Here is a 21238-nt window from a genome sequence, read left to right as displayed (position 1 = left end):
GTTGTTTGCGAATGTCCATTCATCAATTTCATCATTTCATCACTCATCCCCATCTTCGCAAATTAGCCAAGAGGCTCAAAACGCGAAGTAAAATAAACTAAATCAAATCAAATAAAAAAATCAAAGCACGGCGCTTGTAGTTTTCAGGGCAAGATGGGATTTTATCCATAAAATATGTGTAAAATGTTTATACCTTGGCTTCATGATGCAATGTGTGTGTGTGTGTGTGAGGTGGAATCAGAATGAAGTAATTAATTTACTTGAGCTGGTTTCAAGTCACTTTTGCTACTAGCTGCATCATATTTAATCCGTTAGATGAAGAAAAGGAATGGTTTAGGGATGCAGATCAAGTAAAATGATCAGTAAAAATTAGGAAAGAGTTACTTTCAGCAATAGAATAGTGGTAGGCATACTGTCGTAATTAAATACTTTATGGGAACATGATCTGAGGGGGTCGCTCAGACCCAGATCTGGACGGAATGCCCAGACCGGAATTCGAATTCGTGACCCCTGTCGGAAAAATGCATTTATATATGTGGAGGTTGCAGTCATAGCCCACAATTCAAAAACATTCCTGCACCACTGCAAGAAGCCAAGTGTAAATAGCGTACGGCTCCACACTTTTGGCGAATTCGTCTGAGGGAAAAAAATGGTTCGAATTGGTGGTCAGTAAAACATAGCCGTGCACGCCACAGTAGCTCAGTTCCAATGTGACCATCCACACATAATTACATTGTGTTGTTGTTTTCTACCGTTTTCGGCTGTTGTAAAAGTTCGGACCAAACTGGGTCCAATGTAACCATACCCTTAAATGGTCGTCTTTCGATCTCGCCACCGAAGTTTACAGGTTTAAGTCCTGGCTTCGACATGGATGTTCTTTGCGAATGTCCCTTCATCAATTTAATCGTATCAGCACTCATCTTCATCGTCGCAATTAGCCAAATGTGGCAGAAAAGGGACTTTCTGAGTGTGAGTCTACTTTATGCACAGTTTAACTGGCACTGGACCTACTGTTTCAAGTAGGATCCGAAGCACAATGTCTGGACTACATAACAACGAGAGGCTTTCACCCATCTTATTACCACTCATCCTCGCAATTAACCAAAAGTGATCGAAAATCGAAGGAAAATTAATGAAATGAAAAACGAAGCACTGTGTGCCTCCAGCCGACCTCCGCGGTGGAGTGGTTAGCACGGCACTCTACGACGCCAGGCGTCCCGGGTTCGAATCCCGGCCTGGACATGGATGCTCTTTGAGTTTTTGTTTTAAGTCCACTTTATGCACAGAAAGGCTAATCGGGACTGAGACCTACAGTTTGGGTTCGGAACCACTATATGCCTCTATCGGGTATCGAACCAGAGACTCCTTGATTTGAAGGCGACGACGTCATCGCTACGCAATCGGGGAGGCCTATGGGTGTTCTTTGTAGGGACACTCACGAAAAATACCCGTGCCCAGACTGGGATTCGAACCCGAGGCCCCTGGCGTCGTAGCACGCTACGCCACTGAGGTCGGCGTGATGCAAAGAATTCAACTCTCAAGACATGGGATCAAATAATTTTCTATCTGGGGCTGTAAGTGCAAATGTAGATCCAAAATGGCCACAAATTGTGCCTTTGTAAAATAATTAGGGGGTGTTGTAGAAGTTTGTGGGAGGGGGGTTGGAAGTATGTGGAACAAAACCTGCAAGAGTGGTAGTAGAGCATGGATGTGGTAGACTCGAAGGCTACCAAGCATCGCGTCATGTGGTGTGATGACCCCAGAATAATGAGGCTTGTTGGCGAACGAAAGCCGCGCCAAAGGGAAATTTACGCGTTGTTGTTTTGTTTCTTCGTAGTCGGCAGAGCTGTGTTGCGAAGTAATGCCAGTTGGGCTAATTCTTGAGCGGGATCTTCCCCACACTCTCCCCCTTGCACAAAAAAATATAATTCCGTGCGATTGTCTGAATGCCCTTCTGTGGCATGTACTGTGACGTAGTTCAGGCGGGAAGCCAACATCGAGCAACCTAGTTCTCCATGCAACACACGAGCAGTCGGTGTTGATAGTTGTTGGGGAAAAGTCGACGGGAGCCAGTGTTGGGTGTTGGCAGATAGAACCTTAAAACAGCATTCGAGGGCAGGTTGGTGGTTACATTTCTTGTGCTTGTGATAACAAACTGTACATGTGTTGGTCGTGCGTTGCAACATACCTGCATAGATTGTTATTTGATCTGTAAGCCTGTCATGTGATTCGACTTAGGAGGCGCGTGTCTTTGATGTACAGGTTGTTTGTGCTGTAAACGAAAACGTGAGCGTTTCCCTTTTATTTTCAGTGGTCTTTATGTGCATAAGTGTGCGGTCTAGTGGGAGAAGTGGTTGTTCTATTCGATTTCCTTACCCGAAAGCAACTGCGCACAATGACGGGGGGTTCATCCGAAGAATGTTGCTTAATCATAATTGCTTTCTTAAAGATTGTTCACCCAGCTTCTTTCGCACAACACACTGGTTTTAGACATTGTAGTTAGGTTCGCATCGTTTACTGAAATTGATTTATGAAGTCCACCCCCTGTGTATTGAAACCTTTGTTTTATTTCTATATAATTGAGACTGTTGTTTGTTCTGATAGTTTGTATTTTATTAACAAAAAGATATGACACTTCCTAATTCACTCTTTTATTAGTCGTTACCGTGTAACGAGGAAAAATAAAATAGCGTGGACGGGAGTGCAATTGAAAAACGTAACTTTCAGTACTAAAGCAACATGCTTTCCACAGTGTTTCAAAATTGTTAGGCAACTATATTATTCCAAAGCCTCATAAATTTAACTGTGTACTATGTATATGCGTGGTGAATGTAGACAAATAGATTCGAGAATACAACTGCTCCATTAAACAGAAACCAGCTTTGAACCAAACCGCTTCAAAAACTTCGTCACTGCAATTCACACTTTTAGCAGAGAACCATATCTACGTTTTATAATTTTCTGAGAAGCATCACTGCCCGGATATTACGAGGGAATCTTCTCTTTGTCGTTCATTGCGCGACAAGTTTAACCTTGTCAAGAGAGAGTCATGGTGAACGGGCAAACACAACAAATGCGCAAAGTAATGTCCCGTCCCATAACTTCCTGTAGAAAGTTTGTATTAGAGGACGTCACTAATGAACACGTTCCTGCTGTTCACAAGACTATGTGTTTCCGACTTAATTCACATCTATCCATTTTCCTGTGGTCTAGCACTAGAAAACCAGTGCACTAGCTTAGCTGAATCTTGCATTCTGAAAAAAATGCTTTTTGAAATGTGTGGGCTATGGCTTCAGCAGTATAACAAATGGAAATGGCACCGGATAAATAACAATATATGATTGGAATATGTGGGAGGGGAGAGAGATGACTAGCTTTTCCAAATTAACTGTAACAGTATTTCAGCTTTGCAATTTTTCTTTGCTATGCAGTTCACCTCTTATTTTTTTTCGTGCCCATGTATGTTCGGAAGTTCATTTTACTAAAGTATCAAAGAAGTAAGTATATTAAAAATTATTAATTTTTATATTAGTACCGTAATAATTTATGAAAATAATTTGGGCACGTCCTCCACATATCTCTTCACTATTAGTTGGTCTACTTCAATTCTCGGGTTCTAAACATAGTTTAATTTCACACGAAACTAGACATCAGTTCTCTAGTTCATGCTTGTAAATTCGTGTTGTTGCATCCTTGATTATCACAAATATTGAAGGAGGCACATATCAAGGTCAATGCGATGTATTTTTCTTCTCCGAATGTATAATGCAGACGTAACATTTAATGGAAACCTATAATTTAAGCAAGAAAGTAATTACATGGCCATTGTGAATATTCATGCTAGAATCTTATTTGCCCGGGGACTTGTTTAATTTTTTGCTTCGCAGAACAATGTAAGGTTTTCGTTTGGTTAGTTTGTCCATATCTTTAAACTTGGTTTTATGAGGTTAGGAAGAGTTCTACAAAAAAATATACGTACGTGATGGAGAAAGCAATCAACTCATTTGAGCGCATGCTTTTGAATGAGGAAGCCGATAAGAAGCAAACTGGTGCGTGCATCTCGTGTGTTAAGTCGTGTCATAAGTAAACTACTTTTTAAAATCTTCCCTTTGGATCGTGTGAAACAGGCCACGCATGTTTCAGATAGAGTAGAGTGGGAAGTGAATTTGGAAAGAATTATTTTAACCATTCCTTATTTATTGACGTTTCCTGAAAATAAATTTTGCTCAAATGAATTGAATGAGGACTACACTTGGAAGAACTCTCGTAGTTATACTTTTATTAGTATTGTAGTTTTTTTCCTACCGGAACTACTGGATATACTGAAATGAATGCTTTATAAGACGTTGAAGCAAAAACTTCCACAGAAAAATTAATTGAAATAACCGAAATGATCGTGTTTGATCATAGATTATGACGTAGTGAAATTTCATTTTCGAAATTAGAAGTCATATGGCAGTTTTTCATTCAAATCGGTAATATTTTTTCGTCATTTCAACCTAATGATACGTGCATATGCAGTAGCATAAAATGGTACGAATGCAAGATGCAGTGCTGGGGTTTGAGAATGTGCAACTTCCCTTTGCGTGTTCAAAAGTTACTTTTATTGAACTAAGAAGGTGCTGAGAATCCTGTCTAGTGGCCAGTGCTTTCTTTGACTTTGAAAATTGCTCGCATAGATTCTTGCAGGAAATTCAGGAGAAACTTTTTTTCTAGCTATAGTTGCCATGTCTCAAATAATTTATTGACTAGGTAGTCATCTTTGGAGTTTTAATGTTACAAATCCTTATGATGTAAAGGTGACAACCAATCCCTTTGTCTTTCAAACAAATGCACTTCTAGTGCGGGAAAATCCAGCAACTACTTTCGAGGCAAAGGCATATTTACCCCAGGGGGTAAAGAAAATTGCGACCAGAGGCGTAATCCCATTCAAACTCCCTTACAAATACCAACCTTCTTATATACAAAGATTAAAATGTCCACGTAGTTGGATCTTGACTCAACTTTAGTGCTTTTGCACTTTTTTGTGTGCGTCTTTGTATGCATTATCGGCGTTTTTTACGTCCCCATGGTAGCTTGGTTCTACCAGCATTGTTCCGAGTGAAATTACTAAATATAACAAACCAAATTCATTTGAGGTTGTCTTCTTTCTTGGCTCATAAGACATTAATTTAATTAGTATATTCGTAATCGTAGGTATATGTGAGATTTTTAATTTTTCTTTAGTTTAATAATTCTTTCTATCCGTATTCATGTCTCGTATACTTATATTTTCTTGTATAGCTCATGACAAGGGTTAGGTGGTAGAGCAGCCTACGGCTGAATCTCGCCCGCTAAATAAAGGAATTATTATTATTACATTAGCTAATACCTAAGTACAGGTACTGTGTAATGCATATTCACAATGAATCAGTAAGCTTAATTCACAAATTCTCTAGTGACCCAACTTCTAAGTTTTCTAATCCGATCCTTTTACATTATTTTCGGATCCTAGCATTAACACTACTTCTTTAGCATCGTCGCTTCCTTGGGTCATTTTCACATCATGTATTTATATTATTTAGAGAAGAACGTGAAACTTACGACTGTATATGTCCCGCAACTTTAATGCACAGGTTGCATTTTGGTACGAACTATCGGTATAATAATATACTTATAGGAGCTTACAAACTAAACCGTGTTTATAGTATTTTTTTATTGTGGGATGCGATCTTTGATACCCTTACAGGGTCATGGAAATAATCAGTGAGGCCACAGTGAAGGCTCACGTCACCGATAAATGTGTCATAATTCTGTCACAACTAATTCTTGCAAACATCTTCAGTAAAAATAACAAAAGTAATAATGATGATGACCGCACAGTGTGTTTGGAGTGAAAGATTATTCAGAGGCGTTTGGAGTTGAATAAGTTGCAGCTTACCTGATGTGAATTTGCCTAAACAGTGAATAGTTTAGATTGTCCCATGTGCGACTAGGACTTCTTAATAATGCTTCAACAATCAACTTATCCCATTCGAAAAATAAATAGTGTGCTTTATACTTAGCATACAAAGCAAGGCACTGATATTTCTCTAGGCACTTGTCTCTACTCTTATCAATGCTACATCTTGTTTCAATGCTTCATATTTAAAATTAACGTATTGAGAAAGAGAACCAACAAAAATACATGTATATGACCATTTTGTTAGTTTCTTCTCTCTTTGGAATCTGTTTTTATTCGAATTGGTATTTGCAATGTTGGCAAAATAAGTTCCTAAAAGAATTCTCCCTCAAGGAGCTCATAAAAACTGTAGGGCGTGTAAGGGGTGACCTAAGAAGGCACAAAAAAATCAGTATTTCTTCCACGTGTACGTACACCCCGGTAACTGCAGTCTTCCTGACGCCTGAACCCACGGTCAGTATGTGGGGTCGCGTTGTCCTGGGTTTGGCCTTATTTGTGCTGAATGCCTCAGTACAGCCTCAGTTTTTAACCAAGGTATGGAGATTTTACAGTATAGTTTTAGTGGTTGCTAAGAAACCTATCTGTTCTAGATTTTAAAAATCAAGCGAGGAAGTTTTTAACACACATTTTCCTATCTTGTTAGGACCCTATTCTCAGTTTGTTTTTAGTTAAGGGACTTATCCCCGTAATGTGTGACAGGCAAAAATAGTCCGTGCTCAGAATCTAAAAATCAATAAATCAAAAACTAAAATTTACATATTATTTTCACATTGTATATTCTGATCCATCGGGATAATTTTCAATACATTGTCCTGCCGATCTGAGACATACTGGAACGCCAAGATTAAAGTATAGTTTTTCCCAAGTAGTCAAAAGTAGGGAAATGAGGATATAATTGGCATAATTCTGATTTTTTTTACTCCTTACATGTAAAAATGTTGTGTCATTAAGGGTATTAGTGTATGAAGGACTTCTAAACTACGATAATGTCAACACTGAATATAAGCTAACTTCTTTAAAAGATTTCGCCTTTTTAAGGATTGCCTAAAGACTTGCGAGTACTCATATTGGTACATTCACAGACACTTCTGGGTTGTAATGATACCATTGAAAGTCAGTGGGGTTGTTACATTCCATACAAACGTGATGTTTTTTTTTTACAAATAAATGAAAGAATACACATAGACCCATGTCTTACAGTGCATCTGAATTGTGAACCATGGCTTCACAACGCCATAACTTTAACCACTGGATATGGGCATACAGCACACATTCATGGAACTAAATATGACCCTATATTTTTCATTGCCAGGGTGTAAGGGTTGACTTTCATAAGGCACCAAAATGCCTGTCTTTCCCGGATTGCATTTGTAGACTAGCAAGGGTCTGGCGTCTGGTTCTCGGCCATTATAACTCACTATGAGATTTGTGTTGTCTGCTGTTCATGTATGTTGGATTGTCCTTTCATCCATTTCACCTTATGGGGTGTAAGGGGCACCCAACTATCCACGTACTACACTCTGTACTGCAATTTGCAGACTAGCGAGGCTCTGGTGTCTGGACTCAAAGCCAGTATAATCAATCCTCTGTGGGACTGTGCTGGGGGTGTCCCTCCTATATCTTTGTGATTGTCCCTTCATCCATCTCATCTTATCATTCCTCATCTTCGCGATTAGCCAAAAGTTGCAGAAAAGCGAAGTAAAATAAATCGACAAGATCAACCAAATATCCATTACCAAGCTTGCCTTTGTAAAATTTTTGTTAAAATTGAAATTCTAATTTTCCCACATTTTGCTCCAGAGTAAAGATGAAACTGTTTTCTAGTGAGAAAGAATTAAATTTGCGGTCTTGACCCTTTCTCGTTTCACTCTCAAATTATTCCAATTCATGTGAAGTGCTAAGGAAAGGGGGAGTACATAACGTGCGTAAATAATGTGGGAATATTAGTGTAAGTAAACCATAGTTTCCCGATGGCATGGAAGCAACTGCTATCTTCTGCGTGACATGAATGTGTGATCTCTGAAAGCACATGTTTCTTGTGGGAAAATGTGTTAAGTGGAAATGTGGACAAGATGTTTTTGGGCTCCAAGTCTACCGTACAAGTGCCCATACAAGTGATTAATGTATTAATACTAAAATCGCCTGTACAGTTGCAAGCAAGGAAGAAGCTTGAGTTTATTATTTAGAGATATTTCAGTGTTGTCATGAAGTTGGTTGGATTAGTTTCTTAGTTTGATATGATGTACAGTGGGATCCACTAGTATTGCTCGACAAATTGTCCATGACTATTTTCATTAACTTTTCTCTTGCATCCTATGTGTTTTTAAGCGATGGATTTTTATGTATGCTGGTGCAGAAGTTGTCAACAGCTTATTTTGAGTTTTTTTATTGTTGAAGCTCTTATTGGGTCAAATAAAGTGCACGAACATGGTGATGTAGAATTTGCACGGTAATACTCCTGGATCCCACTGTACAGGTGGAAGTGAAATTTCTCAGTAAATGTTCATGCATGTTTTAAACAGGGCATACTATTTGTTTGCATGATTATTTTTATCTAGAGGATTCAAGGCAGAGGTCTATAGACAAAAGAAGAAAGACCATAATGTTTCTAAACCACCATTTGCTAAGTAGTTGCTTGCTTTCCCGAAAGAAGCGGGGAACTTTGTTCACTCATGTCTTCATTAAAATGTGAAGTAACAACAGTGTACTAAAGACCATAACGCAATGAGGTGTTACGGAACATCCACACCCCAGAAATCAATCGTATTTGAATCCCAAGTCTTGAAATATGTAAAACTGACTTTTATAAATCAATCACAAGAAGTCAGATATTGCAAAGTAATCAGTTTACTTGAATTCACAGATTGTTAGAATCGATGACGTTTGTTGTGAAAATTTTGAACACTGTTCAATAATTTACTGTTTGTTGACGTGAAGATACATAGCGGTTCTGATCACACATTAAACTGTAGGTCCAGTTCCGATTAGGCTATCTTTGCTTTCATTAAATGTTTCTTCTGCTTCAATATATTTTAGTGGTTTTGAACCTTCCATCACCAGTAGGCCCACTTAAAAATGATCATATCAATTAGTAAAGTGGACTTAATAAAGTATGCCAATGGCTAACCAGTCTAATTAGAACCCGTTAATGCGAATTGAATTCTGAATAAGTAATGGATGCCCCTCCCCCCAACCCTCTGTTTCATGAGAAAATAACTCATTAATGGCTTGCTTTATAATGGATTCGAAAACTGGACCTCAGGTTTCACTAACCATCTTCCTAACATTTTTGCTGTGTCTGCACAGTATATGATATATGATGTGTGTATGTTTGTGTGGGTGCTTTAAAAATATGTTTTGCAGCAGTTGCATGTTGGTAATACTGCCAGCTATTACTCCTGCCCCCGCATAAAATCAAATCCATCATTTCAACACGTCCACGTCTCTGCAGCAATTTGGCAGTGCATTATACAACCGTTATTTTTTGTGAATTGAATAACCGGAAATGTCAAAGCTCACGGGAAGAGCTTGCCGTCATGTGAATTATTCTTATGTCCTTCCTTCCCCTTTGTTTGCTCATGACATCTGCTATGAACGTCAGCGAGAACATCTAGAACCAACTCATTATTCAGAGAATACTCTACTCAACGTCGTGGGAGTTAATGGCAACGAAATTATAAACGGCCGATATATAGAATTTGAAGTCACAAATAGTTGCGTGACGTTGAATCTAGTAAATCATTCATGTACTGTTCGATGAGGTTGCTAGGGTAAGTTCTAGTTGAGGTTGCTAAGTTAGATGTCATTTTAATCACAAATATGCTCTCAAACTATTGGAACTACCAGCAGCAGTAAAATGTATATTACCTATATTTATTATTATAAAAAAACGTATACTTAAATTGACTGAAATCACGTGAGTATTGGAGATAACACATTTATTTGTTTTGATATCAGCCTGACATTAAGATGGAAAATTATAGAAAAATAAAACCAAATAATTTTAGAATCTCATGCATTCTTAGGAGATTACACACACACACACACATACATACATACACACAATCATCAATCATTAGCTTCAAATATCCGTTTTGGGTTGCCTCAATAACATAGTGAAAACGCTGTTCCTCAGCTCGTTAGTATAATTCGTAGCCAGAACTTAAATCATACCATTTCATCCGTAATATTATTCGCAATTTTCCCAATTTCATAAATGTTATTTTCAATTAATTACACACTGCCAAAAGGGGCAGGGGATTGTGCCCATCGTCTCTAATTTTGTGTATTTTTATCACAAGTTTGTATGTTATTGTGAAGTGTCCATGTTAACTGCATTGTATTGGATATATTTTTTTTGTGATTAAATTTTAACACGCGAATTCCTTATATAGTTTTTGGCTAGCATAAATTAATGCGATGTACGGATGATTTGCAGAATGCTGTATTTCTTGCTAGGTCTGGGCGGACATACGAGAGAGAGTCAAATGAAAACCTTAAATCTCCGACAAAAATTACAGGACAGACTGTAAACAGCTCAAATTTACATGAGGTTATTGTTATTTACTGTTGTTTACAAAACGACCTCAAGGCTGCAACACTGATCAATGAGCTTCACAACACAATTTTCATTAATTTAAAATTGGCTCTTCCTGCATACACATGCACCAGCGAAGAACAATGGTTTCTTGCCCTCTGAAAGCCTAAAACTTAGACATTCTATAGCAAATGGAAATTCAATGTGTATGCATGCTTACCACGCCAGCAAGTTTACAAATAGAGGAGGAAGTTTTGACAATGGCCTCAGTCGGCACGCAGAGGGGTGGAAAGACCTTCGTAGTGGCTCATGAGTGGTGGCTCATGAGTGATTGCACATAGATTTCAAATATTCTTCTTGAGTTATACAGGTACTAACGCAGACTTAAAAACGTATGTGGGCAGCAATGGGTCAGAAAACTTGTGCAACTTTACATGGAGAAATCTACTGGATAAAATACAAACGCAAAATACATGTGCGAATGGCTCTAAACTGAACATTCAGTGCATAATATTATGTGGGAGCCTGAGAGCATTTACATTAAATGTGAAGTAAATGTAAATTCCAAGGAGAGTAGTGTGCAATATTAGAGACAAAAGAGTGAACAGCGGTTACTCAGTTCATGCCTACCGTGGTACTATATTATGAATTTATTTCGAAAGATTTTTTCCTTCAATTTCCTGAATTCATTCTTTTTTTAGGTGTTCATAAAATGTCCCTCTCTCTCTCTCCGCGACAGTTCAAGTCGCAAAAAGTACCTTGCTAGATTAGGCTTTTCTCGGATTTGTTTTAATATGCTAGCTAGTCTGTTATTTGGATAGATATTTCGAAGCCGCAAACTAATGTTTTCTAAATTCTAAAAAAGTCATGTTTAGAATTCCTTCTGGACCATTAAAGATAAATTTCGTGTGGTTTGGTTTCGCAGTTTAGATAATTGTAATAGTTTTGTGACACCACAAGCCAATTTTGTTTTCAATATTTAAACCACAGCTGAGGTATTCCACAAATTTATTATAAATATTTAGTTTTGTTAATTTACTTTGCTTTTGTTTCACAGTTGGCTAATCGCGACGATAAGGATGAATGTGAGCAGATTAAATTGATGAAGGGACATTCGCAAAGAAAACTCATGCCCAGGCCGTGATTCGAATCCAAGACCTTCGATGGCGCGATCGAAAGTCCACCACCTAACGCGCTACGGAGGTGGCTACACAATGTTTTAGGCGGTATTCTGAATTCTCTAATTTTTCATAATGTAAACTATCTGCGTGATTTATCGAAATGAGAAATATTTTCTTAAAATACATCACTGAGACTAGTGGAACCTTAAGAGAGTTTGCCCAAGCTGCTGCTAAAACTTATGCAATATAGATTGTGGTCCCCTTTCTACTTCTTAAACTATCGTTTAATACATCTGCACACTAAGACAAATAATTCTACTAATGTGTTATCTCGTTACAAAGATCATTTTACCGTGAACAATACCGAATGGAATGTCTGTACACAATGGAATTTCTGTGTCTTTCCTCGTATTTTGCAACTTTCACTCTGCGAGTGGCAATCTTCAGCAAACGTGTTACTATTATGAAGTGAGTAGTTTACAAAATGAAGAGCAACCTCTGTGAAGAATAGAAGCCCGGACAAGTTGTCTGGAATTTGAACCTTCGTTCCTGCGTTGTTTTCTGATATGGGCAACCTTGAATTTTTTGCGCAATGTATGACATTTTGGAAGCTGGAAGAGAATATAGTTGTGGCAGTGATCAATGATCATCTTTTCTCAAGTGTCTTATCAATTGGGTATACTTGACCACTCACGGACGTTTCTGGCTTGTAACCAACCCCATTGACTTTCAGTTGAATTATTACAACCCAGAAGTGTCCGTGACTACTAGGCGGCCACGAGAAAAATCCAAGCACACTTCTGGGTCGAAATCTGGTTGCTTGAGTAGTAATCACGAGTCATGTCTCTGCCTGGACACTGTCTCTCCAGACACACTTCGGGTATCGGTCTGAAAAGTTAATAGGAAAAGTATTTATCCAAAGTAAACTAAAACTAAACCTACAGCGCTACAGCCCTTTGAAGGGCCTTGGCTTACCTACCGACTGCTGGTCTCCCTCCCACACTGTTCCTCCGTCACCTGTTATAGCGTGGAGGTCTTATACCAGTATTGGGGTGACGGGTGATCAGCCCGACGAACCCCCAGCCGTTGATCCAAAGTAAACTGTGAAGGATATAATTTTGCTGGATCTATTTTAAACTGTTATATGGGCAAACGACTTTAATGTCAATATCAACACACTACGCACATAGTATTGCCATTTTCACCACGGTCACTATATGTGCAGTGGGCTATCAACATGCAGTGTACACGTGCACTTGACAAGGGGAGATGATCCTGAAGCTCCGCACTTAGTCATGTAATAACTGTGTACATTTCCCGCCAGGCGCTTCAGATAATCTGCGGGTGCGTGAACCAATTATTCCCCTGCATGAGCTGGCAAGCAGCCATTTGATTGGTCCCCACAACCAGGCTCCCAGTTCTGATTCAAGCCAGAGCGGGAAAAGTGCACACTTGCAGATTGTAGTAGGCTGTTATGTACGGTTTTCTTCGTTCTATCAGAAAGATGTTCATCTTAAAGCACACACTTGAGATTTATGGATATCTACTTCAAACATTTCCATGTTTTCTGTTTCACTATTCTATGTTCTTACATTCCAATCAAGGGTCTGTTCATCAGAAAACAGAGAGGACTCTGCGATGCAAGCTGGTCCCTATGAATACTTTTACTACAACTGGTCTAAATATCTGTTTAATAGCATTTTTTTTTAAAAATGACCATATTTGATGGCCCATTTTTGTCAAAAGAGGTAAATATACTTTGAGGGGAATGGAGCAAAGGGCATGAACATTGTTACTTAGTAAAAGTTCAGTCAATTTCCTGAAATAAACAGTTCTTTAATTTTGTACCATCCGATCCAGTTGTCATCAGGTTGTTAGTAGGACTTCTATTATGCTGCTCATACTACATTAATAACATAATGCTGTTTTAATGTAAGTACTTTTGCTATCCTCAAAGGATTTCCTTTTCTTCAAATAAAGTTTCGTGTGTATGAATACAAGTGTCTGCCAATCATGCATGTTTTCTGCCCATAGCTGGGCTTCGTAAAGAATTGTGATGGCAACCGGAAGGATTGGCACACTTAAGCTAAAGCTTGTAATTTCCTTCTGTTGCCAGCTTTCGTTGTTGTTGCAGTTTTACGGCATTTTATCTCTAGTGTGAAACCTTCATGACCTTGGCACAGTGAGACAAGGTGTGCTATAAAACTGTCATGTGACATAGTTTTTAATTTTCTGTGCTTGGTCTTATTTGAAATGTGCATTTTACTTGCACTCTAGTGTTGAATTGTTAGTAACAATTCAACATTAGTGAGAAGAATACACCCACATCAGAATAACAATATACATGTTAATTACCACTGACTATAACCTTCATGAAGTGAACGTGACTTCCGTAATTTCCTCTTTAGATCGTTCAAATAAAGTCTCAATCATTCCTTTAAACATACAATTCTACACTGTCAATGTTACCAATTAAGATGGAGCTGTTAATGATTTAAGATTACACTGATCATATACCTACTATCAAGAACCATTCAGAAATTACAGATGTTAGTAAGTAATCCTTGTATGATAATTTGTCCAAGTTACTTTATATCCTTACCAGGCTTCAGATATTAACTAAGGATACTACTGTTTAGAATATTTTAGTATGATGGTTTCCCAATTTTTAAAATTTCTTGGTAGTCTTATTTTAATGTATAATAAAATTCAATAAGCATGTAGGTCATTACGTGTCAAATTAATGGGAAAATAAGAAAATTTGCCGCCAGCCCCTCCCATTTTGACCAAATCTGTAGCATTTATTCCATCGGGTCCCCTGAGCACACGTGTAATATTTTTCCATAAAAAACTCGCCCGCTTTCGAGTTAATGGCATTTTGAAAATTCAGGTTTTCTAAAACTTAGTTACATGTGTTCATTGAGTATTTCTGCAGTTACAAGATCTCGGAGAGCACTCATTCTCTAGCTATTGAACCAACCCATATTACGTCAGTGTCCTAATATAAAATTCACAAGTTTGAGTATCAATATTTTGAACATTTTTTTTTAAAGTTCTCAGTCATCGATTTTGGTCACTATTTTATATGTCGTAGACAGGTATCTTCTAAATACATTCGAATAGTTTGGTGAATGTAATTTTCCTGTGAAGGGAAGTAATAATTCTAGAATATACTCCTGCATAAACCGCGACTCTACCGTTGCCCACCGTGCGTTAGGGTGTTTTTTTTTCCGAATTGTAGATACTCACAGGACGAGAAATTTGAATTATGTAATAATACTTCAGCGTATAAAATCGGGCGCTCTAAAGTTTTTACTAGCAAAGAATTTTGGATGATCGGTTTTTATTTTGTCAACTTTGAAGTCCGAATTTAAAAACCGAACTAATTTAACTCCCTCGCCCGTCCAAGAAAAGTTACTTTGAAAACCTTTTAACAATGCGAGAATAGATTTTTGCGATTGTTAAAAGTATACTTCGCCTAGTTTCAAAACTTTTGAAGGACGGGAGGGTTAAGACATTGTCTTTGCACCAGCCACCGCCATCCCTAAAAGAATGCATATACGTAAGGATATACTGATATCCTTGAAACGTTAAGACCGCTTTGTAAGTGAAGAGAACATCGAAGTTGATGCATGTGTGTTCTTCGTTCCTTTTTCGTATTGTTGAAAGACTCTTCCTGACTGGTAAAGCTTCTAAAGCTGGTGGAGTTCTTAGAAACTAAAGTGTTGCTTTCGTAATAGCAAAGTAATGGGTACTTTTTACATCAGTCACGGTCACGCAAAAGGAAAACACGTTCTCGTTGCAATGATGATAACGGAAAAACTGTAGGTAGTTAACAATTCTTATTTCTGTTCTGAAATACGTACTATTGCTATTTGTACTTAACCTATACTGGACGATCGAGTTTTTAGCTATTTCCCCCGCTAGTTCAAGAAGTACTTAATTCTTCCAATGTAACACATTTCTTTGTCCATACATCTTGCATATTTAGTGCATCTTTAATATGCGTTTAATAACCAAATGCATGTAATATTTGCCAGAAAACAGATAAATATAATGTAAATTAAATGTAAGAGCTAATGAATTGGGCACTTACGTACTTTCAAGTAACTTTGTAGGTGCGCTAGCACTGATTGGTGGGCATTATTTCCACAACAACTAACACAAGGTTGATATTCTACAAGAAATATCAGAAGATAAGGCTGTATTTAACAGAATCGGAATCCAAAATGTTAAGAGTGCACTACATTCTGTTTTCTTGCTGGTCTCAAAGGCTGAGGGGCCAGCATAGCAAAGGTTCCAGGTCCGAAACCTTGGTCAGGATGTTTATTGTTTGTCCCATCATCTATTCCTTCAGTTCGTCATTCCTCATCGTCGCTATTTACCCAAGAGGTAGAAAATGAGGTAAAATAACCAAAATAAAATTTTCGGAATTGTAATTTTTAATCGGCGCAAACAAGGGTTGTTGTAAGGCCACTTTACGCTCATACAGGGTAATCGGGACCGGACCTACAGTTTAAAATTGGATCCGAACCATTGTCTCCACAGAGAATCGAACCCGGAACCATTTGCCTGAAAAGAAATAGCAGAAGGTAAATGATGCTCTATATTTTATACTTTCTGTATGTAACCAAATGCACAAAGATTGCATGGATGGCTTGCACAAACTAGATTATATTGAATGAAAGCATGAAATGAAGCACAGTGTAACTTTCTTTGTATACGTTTTTGTCGTCCTATTACTCGCTTGCTTGCGTGTGAACATGATGTAACTTCTTGGCAGAAAATAGCTGCTTGGTACTGTAGAAGTTGTAGGGAATTTTCCCATGAATAAGTGAAGGCGCTTTGTTGGCGGGGACAACTTGGTGTTGAGATGGCCTGTGATTCCACCGGACATTAGTTGTAGATGTCGTCGTAGAAACTCATAGCGCAAATCTTTGCTTCCTTCAAACTCCCTACTGGGAGTTCAAATTAGTGTCATTTTCATCTGAGTGCTGAACACAAGGTAAGACTGATATGCAACTTTATTTCTCTTGCATATTCATGCATGTTTAATCTTCAGTAGCAAGGAACCAACATAGCAAATCCGAATGCTAAGTCTGCTTGTTTAGCTGCTCTTTCGTCATCTTTTGGTTTCATTTCATACCGGAAAAGCTTTGTAATAAGAATCCGGCAAGGTGCTGACTTTCCCTGGCTTTCAAATCATAGATTGGTCAGTGTAACACGCTACGAAGCCAGTGGTCACAGGTTCGACCCATCGCTATCCTTACAGTCACGATTAACCAGAGAAGTAGAAAAGCGGCATTGCTAAACAGTCGATTCACTGTCATCTATTGAACAAGATGGGTGGTACTTCATTCATTTAGAATGTTTTCATTTGTTCATCCCTTCAAAATGTCTATTCAAATTTATAATGTGCTTTTGAAAGAAAATGAAGACTATATTTAACTTGAATTTTGGTGAGAGTACAAACGCTTGGCCTTATCCACTCTGTAAGTTATGGCATTACGAAACATTGTTTACATAAAATTAAACCAAAACATAGGACTTGTTATCGGAACCAAAGTTCAGAAGCTCATAAACACGGACAAGGACATTGCCGCTGCCTTCCAATCAAAATCAAGTTGCGTTTCGGGTCACTTTCGTGGAATTAGATTTTTTTTATCGATTACTAGTGCCTGTTTACAAATGTTGTAAGGGATAAACATGATTACAATTAAAAAAGATATTCATTATCGCAAACTGGCCAGCTATGCCGGCGAGAAGCTGCTTTTATTCAGGAAGTTGATATAATTATTTTCTTGAGCTGTAAGGGCGTAAACTTTTCAGAAGCGGCTCAAATGTCAACCTCTCTTCCACTTAGCACATACTGGAAATTGCATTCTTGCAAACTAACGAAGGTCTGACACCTGAACACACAGCCAGTAAATCCTCTGCAAGATCAGTAAGTGAGCTTGCATTTTGGAAACTTAAAATTTAGGTCCACCGTATTGTTGTTGTATTTATATTTTTAGGTTAATCATGAATGCACAATTCGATTTGAAGTAGAATGACACTGTACACTTGTGAAGTGATTTAACGAATTCACCCTCTAACTTGGATTCGCAATGTCGTCTTTTGTGAGAGATTTTTCAATTAGGTGTAACGAGGCTCTGGCGTCTGGACTCGCAGCCAGTACAATTCTCTGTGGGACTTGTGTTGTCCTGTCCATGTGTGTTTGTGATTGTCCATTCAACTTTTTTTGATCTTATGGCCTCCCCGATCGCTTAGTGATAATGTCGCCTTGCAATCAAGGTGTCCCGGACTCCATATTTGGTGGAGACATATAGTGGTTCGGATCCTACTTTATACTGTAGGTCTCTTCCCAATTAGGATTTTTGTGCATAAAGTGGAACTTAAAAACAAACTCAAAAATTTTATCTCACCTTTCATTCTTATCTTCGTGATTTACCAAACATGGTAGAAAAAACTAAATAAAATAAAACAAATCAATCAGTGTAAATTATGCCGTAATTTTATGCATCATTCGTCCTTGAACATATTTCAAACTGGTGCAGTACCCAGAATTCGGGAAATGTGAGACATATTTGTCATTTCCTTGTACGCTGTCATATTTCCTTGGCCAAAGTTCTTCAGAATGTGAAACATTTCCCTATTTTATCCAATATAAGCTACATTTTTGGATATTTAATTATTCATGCAATTAATTTTAAAAATGCCTATCCGAAAACGCGGAAGATTGCTGCTACAACACAGTTTGTGTCTGGACAAAATTTATTCTTGTTCATCTTGTTTTGTATTACTCCGTCCTAAAGGAAATACGAATTAGCGGGCCTCACCGTCTGTGATGACAACACGCTTCGGTCCCATATATTTTTGGTGCACCTCAGGCACATGTGATTTAAACTTGCAACTTCCGTATTTTGTTATTTCATATTGAAACAAGTTCAGACAACTGTATCTAGGGTGTTCGGGAAAATACCAATCATAAGTCACAAACTACTATTGTATGTTGCTTTCATTTACGTCCCACTGAATCAATTAATGAAAATATTATTAGTATAATTTTATATTGGGCATGTCTAGTGGTAATAGTTGAATTAATTGAAGGGCTCGGGATGTAAAACATGGTAAGTAATATTTTGGCCATTTCAAAGTTTATTAAGAAGAAAGGTTATTAGAAGCTATACTGTATATAAATTGTTTTCGTTTTTGGTTTACAAATTTCGGAAGGCTTCACTGACTCCAATGCAAATTGTATGGCATGGAAATTTCACTGGAAAATTGAATGATGGCACATTTTACTTTGTAACTAAAAAATTACCAACATGTCACTTACCATGTTTTACACCCGAGCCCTTCAATTAATATTATCGTTGATGATGCGGGTCCCAGAATTTCGTCTACGTTCTTAGATAGCCCTGGATAAGAATTGTTTCACAAAGACTGTTCTGGTAACACTGCAGGCACAAGATCTGGCGGCTGGAACCAACATGAAATGGTGTTCCCATTTCTATTTGCATTTTTTTCATATTGTGCGTAATTTTTCGTACATTTATCTAATCGCTATGATGAGGCTGAATGGACAATTACAAAGAACGCCTATCCCTGGTAGCGAGATTGATAGATCAAACAAATGACTAAAGTTTTATTGATTTACTTACGTTGCAATCTCTCTGACCAGAATACGAAATAGATTTGCGGTGCCATCTTTATACCGGGTGTTTCATAAATAATTGAGATATTGAACTTACATTAATGAAACCAGTCCAGAACGATGTAGGAACGCAAACAGTTTGTGCGTGTGTGTTTTTTTTAAGCTGAGAGTTCATATCCCTGCTGCAAGGCGACACTCAAATCACCCACATTTTTGTGGGGTTTCATCAAAGACTGTATTAGTCTCACCGATGCAACGTGGTATCGCGTATCATCGCAGCGATAGACACTATCGACAGGCCCATGTTTTTTTTAAGCTGAGAGTTCATATCCCTGCTGCAAGGCGACACTCAAATCACCCACATTTTTGTGGGGTTTCATCAAAGACTGTATTAGTCTCACCGATGCAACGTGGTATCGCGTATCATCGCAGCGATAGACACTATCGACAGGCCCATGTTGATGCGAGTGTGGCAAGAAGTAGGCTATAGTGTCGATGTGTGCCGTGTCACCCGTGGTGCACACATTGAGCATTTGTATGTGTACAATTGATTGATTGCTTTGCTTTATCTTACTTATTTTTTTGTGCCACTTTTGGCTAATTTGCGAAGTTGGGAATGAGTGATGACATGATGAAATCGATGAATTGGCACTCACCAACATGCATGCCCAGGCCGGGATTCGAACCCGGGACCCCTGGCGTTGTATCACGATATGCTAACCACTCCGCCACGGGGAGCGGCGTGTATGTGTACAAAATAAACTTAGTTCCTGGTTCGTTCTGGACTGGTTTCATTAACGTAAGTTCAATATTTTACTTGCAATATTTTTTTTGTAACCCTCAATTATTTATGAAACACCCGGTATTTTACCCAGTAAAGAAAGTATTTACTGCATCGGAACGCGCGTTATATTTTTTCTGCTCTTGGTTGCCGCAAATAGCAAAGTGCAAAACCAGAGTGTGTGGTTTAATTATCTTTTATTGCTAAATGCATAAGTAGTTAATGTTAACATAAATTATGTCTGACGTTAACGCACAATTGGGTCGTCCCAATGGCGTGGTAGCTACAGTTGTCGCCTTATAACGAAGGGGTCTCGGGCTCAATTCTAGGCTAGGACACATTGTACGGTGGTACGGTTTCCATTTTAAGCTGTAGACCCGGTTGACTTAAACTTTTCCAGATTTTGTGGACACGCGCGTTAGGGTGTTTAAACTACGAATTTCCTTTGTTCGATTAAATTTTACTGCACTCTGACTAGAAAAGTGACAGAAAAATTGTTAACTTTTCTTTCTGCCATTGAATTTAAACTTCTGTTATACTTCTTGTGCATTCTGAGAAAATTGTTGTTCGTCTTTTGACTTGACTTATATGGAGTCAAATGTTTCTGATCTGATGTGGAAAATATTATAAAAATTTGGAGGAGGTCCGGGTGTGTGTGGATAAACCACTGTACAGAGAGATATCCTTAGAGACTGTAAGAAATTGTTGGAGATGTTCCTACTCATTTTGGCATAGGTGTTCAAATCATGTCAACGAACATTTTTAGCCATTCCTGTTTAGTCTTATTAACATTAGTTGATAAATTAACATATCTATTAACCTCTCAAACATTTATTCAACACTGGTCAATTAAATGAACTATGCAAACATTTTTATACGGATTTTCTTCCATCAAAAAACTGGTTCAGGAAAATGGTAGAACTTTTTATTCCAAAATCCTGACAAGTTTAGACATACTAGATTTTCCTGGACTTCTAAATGAATACAAAGTCAGTATAGGACCCTTGTAGAAATATACAGGGTGGCTCTAAAATAATGCACTTTAATTATTAAAATTTCTATAACTATTAATATATATACTGCAACATTTCAAACACTCATTAAATGAGATAAACTCGTTAATGTTTTTTTTTGGGGGGGGGGAGGACGGGGCATGCTAATTCTGTGCGACATCTAGGGTTTTTCTTTAGATATCTAAACA

At 38.0% G+C, this 21238-nt stretch overlaps 1 protein-coding gene across 3 annotated transcripts in view; it reads left to right on the top strand.

The window, feature by feature from the left end:
- LOC145983936 (excitatory amino acid transporter 3-like) overlaps positions 1–21238 on the top strand; it is a 209216-nt gene that overhangs the window by 73095 nt on the left and 114883 nt on the right. The window contains exon 1 of one of the 3 annotated variants that reach the window (XM_083117108.1): positions 1932–2119. The exons of 1 other annotated variant lie outside the window; for it this stretch is intronic. The gene's annotated coding sequence lies outside the window, so the exon portion shown is untranslated. Of the gene's footprint in view, positions 1–1931; positions 2120–2168; positions 2287–21238 lie in introns of those variants that run through there. One more of the 3 variants, XM_083117110.1, reaches the window with a different exon arrangement.

The sequence above is a fragment of the Lepisma saccharinum genome, chromosome 2 (genome assembly GCF_977018435.1).
Source record: "Lepisma saccharinum chromosome 2, izLepSacc3.1, whole genome shotgun sequence".
Lineage (NCBI taxonomy): Eukaryota > Metazoa > Arthropoda > Insecta > Zygentoma > Lepismatidae > Lepisma > Lepisma saccharinum.
The sequence above is the reverse complement of the archived record's forward strand: the minus strand, read 5'-3'. Positions and strand labels throughout refer to the sequence as shown.